Source organism: Parasteatoda tepidariorum, chromosome 10 (assembly GCF_043381705.1).
Source record: "Parasteatoda tepidariorum isolate YZ-2023 chromosome 10, CAS_Ptep_4.0, whole genome shotgun sequence".
NCBI lineage: Eukaryota > Metazoa > Arthropoda > Arachnida > Araneae > Theridiidae > Parasteatoda > Parasteatoda tepidariorum.
In genome coordinates this window covers 81,706,655-81,715,021 of record NC_092213.1, presented here as the reverse complement: position 1 = coordinate 81,715,021, position 8,367 = coordinate 81,706,655, and the positions used below count along the sequence as shown (strand labels likewise).

At 30.4% G+C, this 8,367-nt stretch overlaps 1 protein-coding gene across 1 annotated transcript in view; it reads left to right on the top strand.

Moving 5' to 3' along the window:
* The window catches only part of LOC107451551 (multiple epidermal growth factor-like domains protein 6), a 221,065-nt gene that overhangs the window by 18,192 nt on the left and 194,506 nt on the right, over window positions 1-8,367 (top strand). The gene's annotated exons all lie outside the window — the stretch shown is intronic.

The following is an 8,367-nucleotide window of genomic DNA, read 5'->3' as shown; positions in this document are numbered from 1 at the left end:
ATATATATATATAAAAATTAGAAGGAGAGATGACCGGTAATCCGCTCTAACATATATTAAAACTCTACGCCACCGGTTTTTGGTATTTGACAAAATATAAGAAAAACGCGTTCATGCGTAAAATATATTTTGTTGATGAAGGTATTTTTAGATGTGAAAGTGACTAATTCAATTATAATTCCTGAGCTTATAGTGTTGACTCCTCTTCAAAATATCGTCTCTGTTGGCGGCATCTTTTTTTTTCTTTTCTTCTCAAGAATGCCTTTCTTGAAAGATAAAAGGAAAAACAAATAACTTGAGATAAATCAGAGCATCGAGTGTGTAAACAAAGAATTCTTATTTAATCACACAGATTTATTACGCATGGTAGTGAATTATTTCTTAAGAAAGTCAAGCACGAGCTCTGTTAAAAAAAAAAAAAAAAAAAAAAAAAAAAAAAAAANAAAAAAAAAAAAAAAATTAATCCAAAATACGTAGGTGTAGTGAAACGTCACAGATAATTCCTAGTGGTAGGGTAAAGCCTTTTGTTAAAATGTTAGTTTTGGTTCCCCATGTCTTTAATCATGATTACAAGATAACATAATTTTTTTGCAGCAGTAATAATTATTTAAAGTAATTATGATTCCAAGTAATTGCGATTACAAGTAATCACAACAAAAACGATTACGGGTAATTATGATGACAAGTAATCAAAATTTAGGATTACATGTAATCATATCTCTTGGTTGCTTGTAATCATGATTACAAGTAACTGATTTTGTAATCAAGATTACAGTTGTAATCAAAATTTTGAATGTTTGTAATCATGATTACAAGTAATTGATTACTGTAATTGAGTATTGTAATCACGATTACCGTTGTAATCAAAATTTGTAATCATGATTACTAGTAATTGGTTATTGCACCTGAAAAATGTTATAGATTACATTTCTACTCTACTCTGATGTAATCAAAAATTATGATTACATGTAATCGCGGTTACCAGTAATCGTGATCACAAGTAATTGATTATATATCCAGTAATTATCTGTAATCCATTACAGTTGTAATCGACGCCCAACTCTGGTAGCTTCTGTATCGTATTTTTAATTTAAAATCATTAAAAACATTCTTTTATTTTTTTATTTTTTTTGGGTCTGTGAATTTTAAATCTGCTGGTCGATTCACGAGACTAAATTTGTTTCAATTCACAATAGTTTATGAGACAAATATTTTCTTGTATGAAAAATTATAGTAATAAAGACATATTTAACAATTTATTATTATAATATTATATATATAATTTCATGATATAATACATATTTAACAAGATATTATTATAATAATATTATATATATAATTTAATGCTATAATACATATTTAACAATATATTATTGTAATAATATTATATATAATTTAATGCTCTAATACATATTTAACAATAGCTTTATTCGCAAATTATTTACCCAACTGAAGTAACACTCCAACTTGGGAAAGAATTTTATGACATCGCAATGTATGGAAATTCAAAGGGGGGCCCTATACCCCCTGAAACCAATTTCGCCGCCTATGATTTGCATATTTTTCTAGTATATTACGTCATTTTTTTCTGTAATTCTTTTCTCTACCTTTCAAAATTTATGTCTAATAAGGCTTCTTCCTCTTATCTATGATTAAATTTTTTGTCGGTACTTTTCTTTAGTTTCTTTCTGATGATAAGATAGTATCCTTCATCAGTTTGAAATTAGGAGGAGGATTTTTAGGTCCCTGTATGTTTATTTTTCTTCAAAAATATAAAGAAATAAATTGAACACTCCACTTTTAGATTTTTTTTAAAAACTTTTATGATTGTTTAAGCTGTTGAAAAACTATTTTGAAAAAGCTGAGAAATTCTTTGAACTTATAGTGTATATATAATGTGAAAAATTAAAAAAATTTTTTAGAGCTTTAATTTATCACCCTAGTTTATCTGTACATCATCTAAGACAATAAGTGTAAAAGAAAAGCAACACACACATACTCAAACCCACTGCCACTAATGATCCTGTTACATGAAAACAATCTAACGCATGCATCAAAACGCAATAGAAAGAACTCTCAACAGAATTTGCAGAGCCAGCTGTCGGAAAATTATTGAACTAAAACTAGGATTACTATGAAGAAAAATGTATGGCCTGTCACATAAATTAACTATAAATTAGTTAATTAATGTGCGACGAATTAATTTTGTTAACCATTTTCTACTAACTAGGAGGCTCCGCCCCCTGCTCGCTAACGCTCGCCAACCCCCGAGAATTGCTACGCAATCCTATGTGGTTCACGCCGTGAACCATGGCTCGCTGCGCTCGCTCGCCAATGAACACAATGTTCTAGCACAAAGACATAATATATTATCATCAAAGACATAGTATTTTATCATCAAAGACATAGTATTGTACTTATGTAGAAGAATTCTACCAATGTTCTTATTGGCTTTTAAAAAAGTATATTAGCTATTTAGATTGTACATGGTGAAAAAATCAAAACATTAGCTAAATAAGAAACATATTAGCAAAATAAATTATCAAATATTGCTTCACTAATATTCTGCATTTTAAAGCGTGAAAATTCAATGCATAAATAAACGCGAAATATAAAAAAATTCAATGCATTCAATACAAACACTTAAACGTTTTTTAGACGTTTAGGTAGCTCCCAGTAGAAAAATATCAATTCAACAGCGGCCTTTTAAAGCATTCTCACTTCAATTAATTAATTAATTCCTAATTGAGTTTAAATTAAATATTGTCATGTTTTTAGTGCATGAATCTGAATTGAACAACCTGATAATGCTCACTCTGGTTATTGTTATCTGGTTGCTCACTACGTGCTCTTGCGCGCCGAATCCAATCAATTAAAAATGAAAACTGTTGCCAGCGCGAGAAAAGAAATATCATCGGTTTTATTGATTTTAGAAAACCGTCAGTCTAATTCCGCCCTGAATGTATAAACAGTATAAGCTTCATTTTTAATTAAAAGTCAAAAGTATATAATTTAGATGTTACCTATCTGCAGCACAATCTGTTGAAAAAACTTAAGAGCTAAAATCAGAAATTCCGAAAAGAATAATTTATATATTCCTCATGATTACTGTAGTGAGAATTATTTTTTTAAACTTAACTGTTATGCTGTTATAAGCACTTAAGTTACAATCGCGGTATTTTGAATTCACGTATATAAATTTTATTTTTAAAGTCTCTACAAATGTGAAAGTGTTCAGTTTTTGAATTCACGCCGATAAATTTTATTTTTTTAAAAGTCTGTACAAATGTGGAAGTGCTCAGTTTTATTATTTTATTATTATTATCACGTTTATATCAACTTGCCTTCGTGTATGTCTGTTCGGGTGGAATTTTGAAATCGATTTTAAACTAACTTCCCGACTAGCTACAGACTACAAATTTGACACATATTTCAGAATTGGATGACAATGCATGAAAATGGAGAGAAAAAAAGACATGCAAAGTAAAATGAAAGAAAATTTAATATTTTCGCGATTGTTCTTTTGTTGTCGTTTCGATTATTTCAAATGAGTGTCACATGTCAGTTGAAAAGTTTTGTGTACAATGAGTGAAAAAAATGTGTTTTTGGAAGTTAGTACAAAAAAAAAAACAAAAAAAAATATTAAAATAAAAATAATATTTTTTTAAAAACCACGTTTTTTGTAGTGCAGAATAATAATTAAGAAACAAAAATTTGAAAAACAAAAAACGTGGGGTGCATGAAATACATAACAGTAATATACACATTTTCTTACTCGTACACAGGCACAACCACATACACATATACATCCACATACACATGCATATACACAAACATATTCCACATACACATCCACATTCTGGTACAATTACAGATATACATACACATATTCCCATGAGCACAGATACTGTTATGTATTTCATGCGCCTCACGTTTTTCGTTTTTCAAACATTTGTTTTTCAATTATTATCCTCCACTACAAAAAACGTGGTTTTTAAAAAATTATTTTTACCCCCCCCCCCTATATTCTAATTATTTTGTGCATTTCTCTCTTGATGAACATGATGTGGAACAAAGGGAGTGGCTGGCCGTGGGAAAGGGAGTGACCTCTCCTTGAAGTGGAACAATTCTTCACTCAATTAATGCCGTTTAGGACATAAAAATAAATGCCGCTGTCGCCACTTTTATGATGACTGGAAATTATTTCTCCCTATGATTAGAATATGTAACTTTATATTCAAAAGTTGATTTTTCGAATAATAATATTTGCTACAGGTCCATCGTAGTGTTTTTAAGAAAAAATGCTTATTTTCAATTTTTGTTTTTTAAAAGCCCTTAAAGGTGCTTTTTTTATTGGGTGTTTTTTATAAAGTACTTAATTTTCCCTTTTCGAAAATTAGATTTTTTTTCATTCTTTACCATGTCGATTTTCGCCACGTATAATGCAAAAGCGTGCTTCTCACATTGTTCTAAACAACGTTTTCACAATTCCATCACCACCATCCATTAAATCTGTCGGTCCGTATCGTATGAAAGCGCCAATCATTTTACATAATTTGATGAAATACTTGCGATTCCGCATATGCATCTACTGAGCTGGGTTCGGTGAGATTATTTCACTCTCATGTGCATCTCAGCTGCATTTTTCAAGATATTCTCAATTTCAGACCTCATTTTCCACCCTCTGATATCGAACCAAAACATCTCTTTAATCATTTTATAATGGCTGATATAGTCGAGAAAAGAGTTTTGTCAGAAACTAATTCTTTTATCATGATCGTGTAAAGTCTTTGAAAATTATTTTGCATATTGTTAATATACATAGTGCTTAAAAAGTACTTATTTTTTGTTGAAAAATTTGGCTACGCACCCCGATTTAGGTTTCTTTCTTTCTTTCTTTTTTTTAAAAAAAGAATTAAATTGTCCTATTAAGTGACGACACTCAAAGAAACTTTATTTTGCTTGGAATAGAAAGGCAAAAGAACTTTTTTTTAAAAAAAAGAACTTTTTTTTAAAAAAAAGCACTTTTTAGAAATTATGTAACAGATTTTTTAGAAATTATGTAATAACGTCAAGCCAATTTTTAATATAATTAAATATTTATAGCTATTTTTAAAAAGAAATAATTGGTACATCAGAAATAATTTAAAATTTACTATAAGGAATTGTTCAAAATTTCAACAGTTACGCATATTGTATTTTGATGTAATGCCCTACAAACAATACTTCTTAACTCATTATTTTTTTTAAAAATTTTATTAAATAAAAATACATATTTGTTAATATTTGCTTTAAACTCATCAAAAGATTAATCCCCGAGTGATTGGATACATTGACTATGTATATATATATTATACAGGGTGCGTAGCGTTTTTAAAAAGTGCTTATTTTCGATTTTCGTTTTTTAAAAGCCCTTAAAGCTGCTTTTTTTTGGCATGGCGGTTAAAACGAGATAAAACGGTCAATTGTCAAAAACTTTCCAAACCTGCCTAATTATGATATTTTTTTAAAGTGCTTAAAAATATTTTTTGAGTGCTTGAAATGTGCTTATTTTTTGTTGAATAATTTGGCTACGCACCCTGTTATATTGTACAATTAATCACAATTTACTTTTTGTTACAATTTACTATTCAAATATATTAAGTATTAAAACTTAGTTTGAGTCAACTTTCAAATTTAGCTTCGTATTATAATTCATTTCTCTTAGAAATAAATTTCGTTCGAATAGTTATTTAATTACAATAAACTAGAGTTAGGTGGCCCGAATCAAATTGGACGATAAATTTATATAACTGTTTAAAACATGTTCTTTTTATTCCAGATCTTTTTTTCTTTTGGTATCCAAACATATCTGCGCCCCATAGATACTTTCGTAATTAATTCCACCTTCAAAAATTAAGTCCTCCTTCAAAAATGGCTTAAATTAGTATAGCTGAACAAATTAAGTCGAATACAGTGAACACTCCTTTGAAGAGTGCGTTTTTAGTGGTTCCCACTACTTATTTGAATGTTTTCAAATGCTTATAGTGGGCAACTTTGAAATCGGTGTCTTGTTTATAGAGGGTTCAAATTTCTTTTTTTAACTGTTATTTATATAAACGACGTAAAATTTTTATTTTATATGATATGTTCAATGGGTATATAATAATGACTTTTAACTAAAAATGAAGTTGTTGTTATGATAGGATATCACGTGGCGGCATCTATGGCCAAGAATTCGACTTCCGCCAAACCCGTTTGTAGGGTGGGCCCATTCATGCATCATTCATTCATCCACAGATCGTAATTTTGACGTGAACCAAACAACGATCCATCTCCAATTCAGTACCCCTAGAGGTACAATTTGTGATTGGGGACATGGAGGACTTTGTAACCCAACATATTTAACGAGCACCAGTCATCATCATTTACTACATGGGGATTCTTCGGCCGGCTGGATTCGTATGAAGTAATACACATTGGTCCGGGATAGCTTGGTTGTTAGGGCTCTGGGCCCTAGTCCAAGAGGGCGTGTGTTCGATTCCCATCTGCCGAAGACTCCCCGTTTTGTAAATGGTCACTGATGACCTTCGAATCTGTCGAGTCATAAAGTTTTCGATGTTCCCATAAAAAATCATACTTCTGTGGGTATTTACTGATCCAGGAGTTTCCTTGTCTTCTGGATTGATTCAAAATGACAAGGCTACGGAGTTGAACATGATCGAGTGGTCGTAAACACAAAATTGGGCCGGCTGTTCAACGACGGTTATAAAATTAAAATAAAAAGTAATACACATTATGTAGGAGTGTTTAAAATGAAACTGAAATTCGAGTGGTTCAAAAAGTGCGAATCGGTTGTCCAGAAATGTCGACTTCAAATTGCAACTTCTTTTTAAAAATGACGGAAATCGAAAAGATAAACATAAAAAAAAAATCACTTTAGGGAGACAACCACTTCGATGCATACCCATTAAAAATTTCGTTATAGGAATAAATTCGCTGTAAGGAAACTTCGCTGTAATGAAACTTCGTTGTAGTGAGACTCGACGCATTCATTTAAATATTTTATAAACCAAATTACGTTCTATCATTATTTCTAACAAAATTACTTCTAATAATTTTTTTTTTTATAAAGTGAGCCGTTACTTGAACCGGAATCCGCAGATGGCTCACTATAGCGACTGAAATTAAAACGAACAATCATCAATTATTCTTTTCGTGGCCTTACTGATCAACATTTTTCTCCCATTGTTTATTTTTATCCTATATCCAATATTTAACTTGCGCTAGTTGCTCTTGCTATAATAAAAAACGCATTTGAAAAAAAAAAAAAAAAAAAAAACATTGTGTTTACTGTCTTCCCTAGCTAAACTCAATCATTTTCCTTCCATTTTCCCATCCTTTGGAACATTCAGTTTTATGAACAACGACACCTTTCAAGTTGTATTTTTATGCCCGTCATCTTCTTTTGTTAAAAAAGGCGGGAAAATATATGAACGCATTCTTTTTTATGATTAAATTTCATTCCTTCTTTTAACTAAAAAATTCCTCAGTTGAATTGTCGGCGTCCGGTGCATATAATAAATGCTAATGGCAGATAATTCCCGATTCAGGATTTTATATGTGCCAAAATGGTCATAATAGGGGAGTATTTTGATCTTTGATATGCTGAATGCGCCGCCTGTTTAAAAGAGCTAAAACAGTCAACTTTTTAAAAGATGTTTCATTGTATTAGAGATAGTGCCGACAATAAGTTGAAAATTATTATTATGAAAGAGAAATTCTCAGAAGAATTTTATCGATAACTCTGAATTAGTTAACGATAATTCTGAATAATAATTTTGGAACAATTATGAATAAAATGGGATATAAAAGTATATACAGTCGAACTCGTTTATAACGAGCACAAAGGGACCGTAACATGTACTCGTTAAATCCGAGTGCTCGTAATAAACGGGTCCTTAAGGCAGGCGTGCAAATAGAAAAGGTCAAATTATTGAGGCTTGGAGGTCAAATTATTGAGTTTACATAAAATTTAATTAAACTTTAATTAATTTAATTAAATACTTTTCTTAATTTAATGACAACTATCCCCCCCCCAACCAGCAAAAAATTTCTAGTTGCGCTACAGTCTTAAAGGAAAGAAGCAATAAACGGAAAGAAAAATAAAGGAAAAGATTCTTACCAAAACATTTATTTTTTTCATTAATCTACATATTTAAAATAGTAGTTTGTTAGCTTACTTTGAAGTTTCAGTTCGCGGTTTTTTTTTATTTCGCGCGCATTTCTTATCATTTTGAAAAAAAGATTGCAAGACAGAAAAATATTGCTCGCTAAAACCGGGTCTTGCTCGTTAAAAGCGACTTCTGTTCCATAGACTTAACATTG